An 11,895-nucleotide genomic window follows, 5' to 3' on the forward strand; every position below is an offset into this window, starting at 1 on the left:
CCTCGAATAAAGTAAATAATTTTGTTAGTATATTTATGAATGGATAAAAACAATCCATTCATACGTAAATGTATTTAAATTCTTTCAAAACTTAATATTGAAAATCGATTTAGGTTTTTAACAATGTGGATAAATAAATATTAAAATAAGTTTAGTGTGTAATTTGGAAAGATATATACAGAACTTTGTATGGAAGGTTGTATGGAACATACTCCCTCCGTTTCTGAAAAAGAGATATTTTCATTTTTTTTTCAATTTGGCCTATTTTTAGGCTAAAATGAAAAAGTGAAAGTATCTCTTTTCCAGATCGGAGGTAGTATTTTAAATTGTCAGGTATAAAGCCCTTTAATCATTCAACCTGGAACTAATATTAAACCGGAACAAAACACAACTTTGCATCTCCTATGTCTTATATATTCCGAGATTATTTATTAATATAGTTAGACTTGTGAAGGAGTACAGGCTTCATAAATCCTAAAACGAAACCCTAAAAATTATAATTTTTTGATTTGTATTTATCCTTAAAACACATGTTAATCCAATTTTACCGTTTTAATATTTTTATTGATATTTTACTTAACTTAAAAGGGAGTTTGGTAATATAGTGTAGCACATATTCTTTTATTTTCTTTGAAAAAAAAGGTTAACGTATTAAATAAAAATTGAAACGATAACACAAGAACCCAAGTAGTACAACAACATAACATATGTAGCGCAAATTGATGTTGTTTTACGATGATTATTTCCTAAAAGAAGAGTATGATTTTTAAATCATTGGTTAAAAAAACATCATCACCTTTTAAACTAGAAAATGAAAAGAAAGATCATTATATGATTTTTTTCTCAGCGCCATAAATTATTGCTCCCGCAAGTGAACTAACAGAATCCACATACTCAAGGAGATGTTTAGGCAAGTGTAAGCTATTAATTTTCAATGTATTCCTATGGTTTCGTAGACTTTCTTTGGATTGCTCAATTTTATTTTGAAGCATTTTTTTTTGTTATTTAAACCCATCTGAGTGAATTTTCTTCAATTTTTAGTATTCATCTTCAATATGTAATTATAATTATAATGAAAGTGAAATTTTTTGTTAATTTCAATTATTTGCAAAGATATTTATGTTTCTTTTTTTTTTCTTTCCCAGTTTGCTCAATAAACCTTTTATTTATTATTTTGACCCATAAATGATTCATTTTGGATCAATTTTTTTGTTGAACTTTTTAGTATATATTAATCTTCAATACAATATATGAGACTTGTATTTTGTCGTTAATTCCAATTGTTTTTAGTAGTATTGATGTTCTTTCTTCAGTTTGCTCAATAAAGCACTTTTTGGTTGTTTCAATCCATATGGAGTCAATTTTTATAAATTTTTCCTTTTTTTTTCTTACTAATCGTTAATATAATCTATGTCACTTGTATTATGTATTATTTTGTTAATTTCAATCGTTTCCAGTAGTTTTCGTGTTCTGTTTGTTCAATAAGGTTCTTTTACAAATATCTAATCTCAATATTATAATAGATACTCCTAGTCCTATAAGGAGTGGGTCTTTCACTTTTTTAATTTTGCAATTGTTAGACAAAAATGAAAAACTGAAAGACCCTGTTGAAGCATTGATCGGTTGAACCCACCAAGTATTGGTATGTCAAGTTTAGTTCCGTCTCTGCTAAATCGGAAGTGCATTTGGAAACTTATAGTTCCTCATCATATTCATCTTTTTCTCTGGAAGGCTGCTAGAGATGCCATCCCTGCTAGGATTTTCTAACAATCTAGAATGCCTATTGGTTCAATTATTTGTCCTAGATGTTTTTTTCATGATGAATTTGTTATGCATGCTTTGGTTCTTTGTGTGCCCTTTTGATGGTCATATTTGGTATACTTCTTATTTTTGTACGCATAAGATCAGATAATTTTATGCTTTATTGGCTTCACTTCTGTCTTCTTTATATCGTGTCTTCTCTCTCTGAGGAGTCTAAATATCTCTTTGTTGTTATGCATTTGTCTATCTGGAGTAGCAAAATTAATTTATTGTTCAGTGATAAGGATTAAACCCTTGGTGTTATTATTAGTAAATCTAGAGGCACACTAATAACTAAAGTCTTATTCGTACCCCACCTAAACCCTTTCCTAATGGCATTAAAAATACAAAATAGATGTCTTCTCATTTTTTGGGTTGGACTAAATGCAATACTTATAGTATATTTGTTGATATTTCTTTGGAAAATGATGTAGGGTTTATAATGCGAGACTGTCTTAGTAAGGCCTCATTTTTTGTTGATATGGTACTCCTATATATAAATTTCTTGTTAGGGCATAGCTCGGTTGAAATCACCAAGCGTTGGTATGTCAAGTTTGGTTGTCATATTTTTGTATCAAAACTCATCTAGAGTCGCTTGATTATTTACTAGAGTCAACTTTGTTTAGGTTATACTAAAAATCCTAGGAATGTTGAGATTTACAAGTATTACTCTGAAGACCCGAGGAATGTGAAGAAGTAATGACTGCAACGACGACATCATCCTTCCTCTTGAGGTTAGTAGTATTGACTTGATCTTCTTTCCATTCCTAACGTATATTTCAAGTCGGATTAGATTAAAAACATTGATAAGTGCATAATTCATATGATTTTATTATCCATTCCACACTTGCTTTAGTTATTATTCTTGCATATTTTCGTATTATTACTCTTGTTTTCTCTTATTTTCCTCCAATAGGTGAATCATCCAAAAAGGATCTAAAAAGTACTTAAAAGATCTAATAAAAGAAGTATTCCAAGTATCTAAGTGCCTGAGTCCAAGAGTAGTGGAAGAAGTGCGACGAAAAGGAGCAAAACACTCAAAATCAAGAGATGGGACAAAGACCGATCTTAACTCATTCAAATTAAGGATTTCTCATCATTATCTTGAAAATAATTGAAATATAAAAAGAATTCAAAAAGAATGAGGTCATTCCGAGTTCGGATGAAGAAGTTGTGTCCAAAACAAGCTTTTATTGAATACCGAAGACAGTAAAGTTCGTGGACGGGTTTCATAATTTAATTACGAAAATATCTGCTGGAATTTGAATTTCGCGGACTGGGTTCACGTACTTAGCAAGTGGAAAACTTTTATGCACACCTTGGAAAGCCTAAGGTCACGTTTACTTTCGCTAGTTCGTGTTTTCGGGTCGGGTTCTTGAACCGAACTAAATACTTGGAGACCAAGAAATGTAAACCTATAAAAAGATATTAGGTTATGTAAAATCGTATCATCGATCTCATATCACAAGTTATATATCAAAACCTAGGGTTTACCCTTTTAGGGGGAAACCACCATTATTCATCTTCTATGTAATATGAGTAGCTAAATCCTTTGTTGATTAAGGATGAATTCAATGTTCCGAGCGTGAAGCTTTATTAGTAATACAAACCTATTGAGAGTTTTTATCATCATCGTTTGTCTTTACCATATTTAGGGTTTATGAGTGATTCTTAGAATGATTTGGGATGCATACTAGATTAGTCTATTGATTGTTCTATTGCTAGTGGAAGTTAGGAGATAAGTAATCGTCGAATAACTCTCTACATAAGTAGAAATCGCGAGACCTGACAGAGTGATTCTGTGGAGCAATCGTGTGTGAAGAAAACACCAGCAAGTAAACCTTGATCTAAGAGTTTAACTACTGGGATCAACCTAAATTCACAAAGCTTACGGCATTCGATTGGATTACACCTTGAGTGATCTACTACTTGGTGGTTCGTTGGATAGAATCTGGTAGTCGAGAACTTCCGTATCCAGTGATAGAAGGAGTTTTGGGGATAACACTGATCTAGATGTTATTCTACGGTTGGTGATGAATTGTTCTAACGAAAGATAAATAAGTATTTTAATCCAGCTATCGCTTGGTAACGGCAAAGGATTCCTTAATCATCTCTTTTCTTTATTATTGTCTTTATATTTATCTCAAAACAATCCCCCATTGTTATTTACTTTATTTAGCTGATCAAATAACCTAACAATTACAAAGCTCTCCGTGGGAACGATCTCTTACTACCGCTATATTACCAGTTAATTAGTGGGAAATATATTTATTAATTTGTTAAGCCTACGACAGCCTCTACAAACATAACATGCGAAGATGTATATATAATACTCTAGTGATTAGAATTGGTCCTATCATTATGATCAAAGTGTCAAGGAATTATATTGAATTACGAAGTATAACGCTTTTCCTTTGAACTATATTATAGCTTTGATTTCATCATAGAAAACTATGTATTATTACATTGATTTAAGGAAGTAGATGCATGAACTTGTTTTATAATCGAAAGGAAAATCATGAGTGTGTTGGTCCAGTTCTTCATTGAATATATTTTAATGACCAATACAAGATGACAAGGTATGGCCTATCTTAACTTATGTTGAGAATCGAGGTTGTAGTTACCTAAAATCGGTGAGAGGCTAAAGTGGTACTCTAGGGTTTGTGAAAGTGAGTTACATGAGGTTGAGCACAAACTGTCTTCGCTTAAACCACGCACATTGGTCGTTCAAAGGATGCTTGAGTCACAAGGAAGAGGCTTAGGGCTTGTCTTAGGAAGGGAAGCAGATGAAGAGAGGGATCAGAGAATTCTAGTGTTTGAAGAAGAATTGCTCTGAGAAGTTATGAGAAAGTTGTGTGTTGGCTTGGAGAAATATATGACCTATTTATAGTTGAATTCTCTAATTTCAGATCGGTGAAGATAAGGATTGCTTGTTGTGCCGTGCGGAACAATTCTCCTGTCTCTTAAGAAATAGATAGAGATAAACCAGGTTGAGTTTATCTCATTATTCCACCACATACACTCTCTTCTGCTGTGAGAAATAGGTCGTGTATTTCTCACACGTGTCGTGGACCGCCAGACTAAAATCCTAATTAATATCCCCCATTTGTGTGAAACTAAGTCATCCTTTGTGATGATATGTTCAGAGAGAGAAATATTCTCTTTAGCCAAGTTGGCCAAGCTAGAGAGATATTCTCTAACTTATGAGAATGACTAGGATGAGTCTCGTGAAAAGGCATGGAATGCCTCAGGAATCGTATGCAGAGTGTGAGAGGAGTTGAGGTTGATCTCCCTCTCTCCATGGCCGGTCACATATGTCATGTGGAGACTGTATTACACTCCAGAATCGGTTCATGTTGATATTTATATCAACCTATTATAACTTCAAAAACATACATAAATTTTTTGAAATTTGCTTTTACCCAGAATCGGTTGATATATTTACCATCACATTTACTGATTATATGTTGATGTTAGAAAAACATCAAACACAATTTAAATCCATAAACCATATATACTCGAATTAAGGTATAAAATTATACTCATTATCGATTTTCGATTTAGGTACACAATTCATAAGCCATAAAATTATGAAATTATGGCTTTCATAAAATCATACCCATTTTCGATTTAGGTATAAAATTCCAATAATCATATTCATATTCATGCTCAATTGAGCGGGTATAAAATTATTTTCAGCGGTACTCATTTTCAATTCAAGTATACATCAGTATGAGTATGAAATCAACAAAATCAATAGAATCGGTGGATAAGGGAATCCATATGGACCGATTTTATAAAAGAAATCAACATAAATTGTTTGTGATTCCCTTAACCAGAATCGGTTTATGTCAGTGTCCACATCGACCGATTCTGGGTTGTGTTCTTCAACCACGAAGAACACAAACCAGAATCGGTTTACGTGAGCGTCCACGTCAACCAATTCTGGTATGTGTTCTTCAACCTCGAAGAACACCAATAGAAGTCAGTTAACGCGTATATGATTATCGACCGATTACGATGGAATCAGTCAATATAGACATGGAACATCAACCAATTCTAATTAAACACATGAAATCTAGATATCTAAATCTTGAAAGGTTAAATTAATCAAAAACCTAACTAAGAGGAACGAGTTAATAAAATTACATCATCATATTATTGCACTTGATGATTTTTATTTTAAGAAAAAAATTTAAATCAAACGAGAGAATGAATTTTGATAGGTGCAGTTAATTTTAAATTTGATTGTTGAGAGAAATATGATTTTATTGAAGTTTTAGTTGAATAGATTTGATTGTCTGAAAAATTATATTTGGAATTAGATAAGAATGGTGAGGGTATCTTAATACTTTCACCATTTTTAGAAAAAAGGGATAAATGAAGAATTCGATAGGCCTCAAATAAAAGGCATACAAAAAATTGTGATTTTATATCCAAATTGGGGTATACCCAGATTAATTAGGGTATACCCAAATGGACCTAGTGTTCTTGCTAAGGGGTGGTCAAAATTGGTGATTTTACTTTAATACCCTTGAACTAATTAACTTAAAATTAAATCGTAAAATTAAAAATTAAAAAACTCTTAATCTTCCTTAATCTCTCTTCTCTAATCTGTCTGCTCTTCCCCTTCATCTTCTTCCATTAATCAAAAATCTTCAACATTGATTTTCCAATAAAATGGTTGATTCTACCGGCGAAAAGAAGACTCTAAGTGATGTCTAAACTCAAACCCATCATTGTAATGTGTGATTTGGTTGTTATATGATTGTTTTACCAGGTTAGAAATCGAAAATTATGATTTCCGTGTCTTTAGTCGGCAAGGTCGTGACATGCATATCTTGCCGACTTTTCATAATGGCCATGACGACTGTAAATTTTTTTCAACAGTCGGCATGATATTTTTTGAAGACTTTGCCGGCTAATATAGCCGGTAAGATCGTAACATGCATATCTTGCCGAATTTCCATAGTAGCCATGGCTCTTGTAAATATTTTCAACGGCCGGCAGGGTATTTTTTGAAGACCTTGCCGGCTATATCAGCCAGCAAGGTCGTAACATGCATATCTTGCCGACTTTACATAATAGCCATGGCGATTGTAAAAAAAATTCAACAGCCGCCAGGGTATTTTTTTAATACCTTGCCAACTAATAAAAATTTTCAACAGCCGGCAGGGTATTTTTTTGAAGACCTTGTCGACTAATACATTTTTCTCAACAGCCGGCAGGGTATTTTTTGAAGACCTTGCCGACTAATAAATTTTTTATATCGTCTCCCGTGTGTCAAAAAAATAAAATCGGCATGATCTTCATTCATCGACCTTGCTGACTTTTCATACTTTCAAAACTGTAAGTGTTGATTTCTGATCTAATTTTGAGTATGATTTCATACACTTTGCAATCCCCTCTTTAGAAGTGTTTGGGTAGTGTGCTTTCATTTCCGTTCCAAAAGATTTTCTCAAAATAATTTTTTTTCCATCAGAAATCTTCCCAAATAAGTTCAATCAAAAACAAAATGTCATAACTCAAATTCATAATTTGAGAAGTTATAATCTATTTAATTAAATTAGTGTTAATCATTGTGGGGGCAATTTAGCCATTTTAAAAATATTTAATTAAGATTTTTTTTCTTTGGTATATACCCCAATTAATCGGAGTACAGGGGGCCAGTAAATTCCCCATTTGTATCATATTTTCTTTTTGAAAGGAAACTTATAAACAGTACCCTACTGTATTATTTATTAAATATGTGGTTGGAAGAGTTTAACAATCTAACTAGCTACTACTACCACCATACTCTTCATTATTCCTATACAATATGTGTGCTTTCATTTTCATGTGGCAAGTACACTTCTAACAAGTCATGTTACATGTCAACTTCATCTTCCTCATCCATCAGAAGTCGTACTCGAGTCGTGAGAAACAGTATTAAGCTATGTACAAACAGTAAGGATTTTCTTCTCATGCAATCAAACTTATTTATCATACAGTATTTAACCACTTCTTAACGTGTGATATTACCATTTAAACTCTAGATTTGCATCCTTAGATGGTAAACTAGGTTGCAAACTTACAAGGGCTCGGGTTCTGGTCATAGGCACCATTGTATCATCAGCGCTGACCAGCGGCGGAGCTACATGTAAGTTGTGGGTGGTCATGGCCACCCCAACAATTTACAAACTTCTCTAGGATAATAGAAAATTTTGGTCCTAATTTTCTAAATTGTAGTTAGTGGCCTCCCCATCATATATGTTCAGGCTCCGCCACTGGCACTGACTGTGAAACTGATGTCCAGAGGCGAACCTACATTGTGACTAGGGCTGGCTTAAGCCAGTCCTAAATCCAAAAAAAGCTTCTATTTTGTAGTGTAGTTATATTTGATTACAAAAAAATCAAGTTAAACTAATTGGTTTTCAAGCCATCCTACACTCATTTTTTGGTTCCACCGCTGCCGATGTCTAGCAGTGAATCCAATTATCTTATCGTTATGACGCCAAACTTAATTGTTGGAGACAAATGCGGTTATTATTAGTGAAGTAAACAAAATAAAAATGTGGCAACTGCCAAGTGATATGTTTCGTAGAGAATAAACACATCATGTCGGATTGTGAATTGAAGGAAGCACATGGATGTTTTGGGATAATAGAGCCTTTACGCATACGTTAAGGATGTGTTCAAAACGTGCAAAATGTGCAGTTTTAAAGGTCTCGAGACAAATATGATTAGGGTCAGAAAACACAAATATGTTTTTGCACTTGACGCACTAATAACCTTAATCTTAAGTTTCCAATTTACGTAATCTTTTATTAATGCATGTCTAGTCCTAAACATATGTTCTTTCTGTTCTTGGCGAATTTTTCTTCACCCTTAACGAGGAGAGCCAAAATTCTGGTAAATATTGCTTTGATTTTGCTTTTGGCCTGACCCCGAGTAGTGCTCACAGCACGCGGTGTGTGTCTCCAATGCCGATCACCACCTTTACATGTCAAAGGATTCTGCGGCGTTCTGCATATTCCAATGCAAATTTTGGGGTACTATGGTAGTTTTAGTTTCATGTTGGCTATTGGATATCGAGTAAACAACATAATGACGGGCCCAAATATTTGCAATGAAATTGTGGTGCCATTTAAACTCAGAAATGACCAAATAACTATTCTGGGTGGTTAAGATCGTTGTTTTTTGCTTCTCAAAATAAAAAAGCTAAAAATTAATAGGAGTACGCAATTTTAGAATGATTTCTAGAACGAAAAAGACCTAATCTTTTTGTGAAGCAAAATGTTTTTACTTATGATTTCTGCTTCTGGAAAAGCAAAAACATTTCAGCTTCGGATATCCAAACGCGTTATAAGGCCTATTTCTATACACATGTCAAGCAGCTTATTTTGTCACTTTAGCATCCATTATGGGTATGTCAAAGTAGCAAACATGTCTGTCTAAGTGTCAAATATATCACTTAGGCATTCACGACGGAGTCTTTAACGAGCGATAGAGTGTCCATCGCTATATGGTCATAATATCGCTCGTATGGTCAACCCAACGCCAGCAGTAGTCATGTTGTCGCTCGCTGTGTTTATTATCGCTGATCAGTGCCATCCAACGGCTATAATTTCCCCCCTCTATAAATACTCAATTTCAAACTCATTTCAACTCACGCCAGAATTTCTAAATCTTTATAGTATTTCTTAATCTCCAATTCTTTTCATTACTCTTCCAATTCTTCAAAGAGCATAGCAAACCAACATGTTACCGAAAATCAACGAGTTGCTAATCATGTCAATATGCAAAGTCGAATTAAGAGGCGATTAACAAAATTTATTATTGAAGAAGATGAATGTATCCATAGAAATTATGTTTTTTTTTAATTGAGACTATATTCACAGATGCATTCCAACCCCAAACATTTTGGTAAAGGATATTTGGAAAGTTTCAAGAACAAACAATGAACCCGAACAATGGTGATGTTTCAGGGTTATCTCATCGCTTTATTGCAATGAATAAGGAAATCCTTATGTATCTTGTTTTACTTCGACAAGAAGGTCCAAACATAAGGGATGGTGAAACCATGATGGAACTTGAACAAATATGTCATCCAGAAAATCGTCGCATCAACGGAAAAGACTTCCAATTTGGAAGTTGTTTCGAGATTTTAAGAGGGTTGCCCAAATATAATCCAATAGTTATGTTTTGATTTCTTAATTGTCAACTTAAGTCTAAGAATTAAGTTTTATATTTGTCTTACTTTAGTATAACTATAATGTAACTCTAATTAAAATTTAATAATTAAACTTAATTTTCAACAGTACAGGTCAAATTTTTATATTCATTTAACTTCAAATTAATCACTAAGAGTCGTTTTACAAGATATAAAACTAAACAATAATAATTTTTATAGATTCTTAAAATAAAAATTTGGGACAATGTTCTTCATCTTGTTTATCTTTTTCATTTCAATCAATGAGCTTATGAACAGAGTTTTTATTGGTTGTCTTCTTCTTTGTCTTCAAATTTGTTTTGCCTTGATTTTTCTTGCTTTGAACTTTTTTTTTGCCTTTTTTAGTTGCGGTTTTGACTTGGTTAATATCCAAAACTTGAGGACTTATTTGCTTTTCACCTATTTCTTTATAACTATCACATATCTTCTTAACGGCACCTTCACGCACTACTCCAGAAAAATCAAGTTGGGTCTGAAATTGCACCATTTGAGAAAAATCGGAAAAATAAATTTGATTGAGAAGGAGAGAAATAGAGAAAAAATTTGGTATGATTTTTTAGTTTGAAAATTACCTATTTTTAGGGGACAAAAAACAGTCGTTGGCGCTAGACTTTATATCGAGCGATATTCATGGCAGCATTGTCGATAAAGTCTTTATCGTTGACAATATCATCTATTTCGTTCGCTAGAAACTCTGCAGTTTTCCCATAATGGCACAACTTATTTGCCAGGTCACTTGGTATCTCAAAACAAATTTTTTTTTAATTTTGTGTATAAGAATAGGCTTAAGCACATATTTGGATACCAGAAATACTTATACTTTTTCGATGCAAAAAGTTAGAAACAAAGAGAAGTTTGTTTTGCAAATCTATGTGGTGAAAGCTACGTGTCACGGAATTTCTCTTAAGATTTGGCCCCCGTCAATGTAGAATCACTGTTTTAAAAAATAAACTCAAAGAAAAAAAGTAAATTCAAAGAAAAAAAGTAAAAAGATATGGAAGTGTGCGCCGATTTTAAGTGATGCACTCAATGGGAGAAGTGTTGCTAGCCATCCATATCCACAAAAAAGAAACCAGTAAGCTGGTGTAACACATGCACTAGCACAGCACACATAAATGTATTATGATCGATGTGACATCCTTAAAGAAAGCAGAGCTGGTGTTGTACGTGCGATGACCAGGCACACAAACAAAACCCTAGTATCAAAAAATAAAGTTTGACGTTCACGTTGATGTCGTTTGCCCTCAGCTCGCTCAGAAGATATATTACTTTAACGGTGGACCCCACTAGAGAGAACCGACCCCACCTTTAATTTCAGACGTCTATTTCATGATTTTCATCTTCCACACCCCACCATTGTCAACTCACCTAGCTTTTCACAAAGAGATCAAAATTTTCTTTTCATTTCATGCAAATATCTAACAGTATCTTCTGTGCAACCATATTACGTACTAGAGCTATAGGAGGACTCATGACCTATCTTTTCAGAAAAGGATATTGGAAAAAGGGTCGTGTACATGGGTCGGGGACGATCTCTAGCAAGGAGCTGGACTCACGGGTCACGAAATCCTAATAGCTCACTCATCGAGCACTCTTTTGCCGAAGATGCATGAACAAGGCTAATAAGCACTCTGTCCAAGCTGCGGAATGTAAAGATGCATTAAGTGGCGGAGCTTTCCGTGTTAGAGGTGCGGGCGAAGCATAACCGTGAAAAAAAAAAGAAAAAGAAAATTCACAATGGCAACAAACACGCCACTATATACACGATGGAACTGCATATGACTATGGAGTAGCTTGTTTCCATGTCGCTTCAGAAATTATTTTTTGAGTTCTAGAAATCGAAAATAAGAAGTCAGTTTGGATATAGAATTCCAAAACAAATT

Source organism: Papaver somniferum, chromosome 4 (assembly GCF_003573695.1).
Source record: "Papaver somniferum cultivar HN1 chromosome 4, ASM357369v1, whole genome shotgun sequence".
NCBI classification, from domain to species: domain Eukaryota; kingdom Viridiplantae; phylum Streptophyta; class Magnoliopsida; order Ranunculales; family Papaveraceae; genus Papaver; species Papaver somniferum.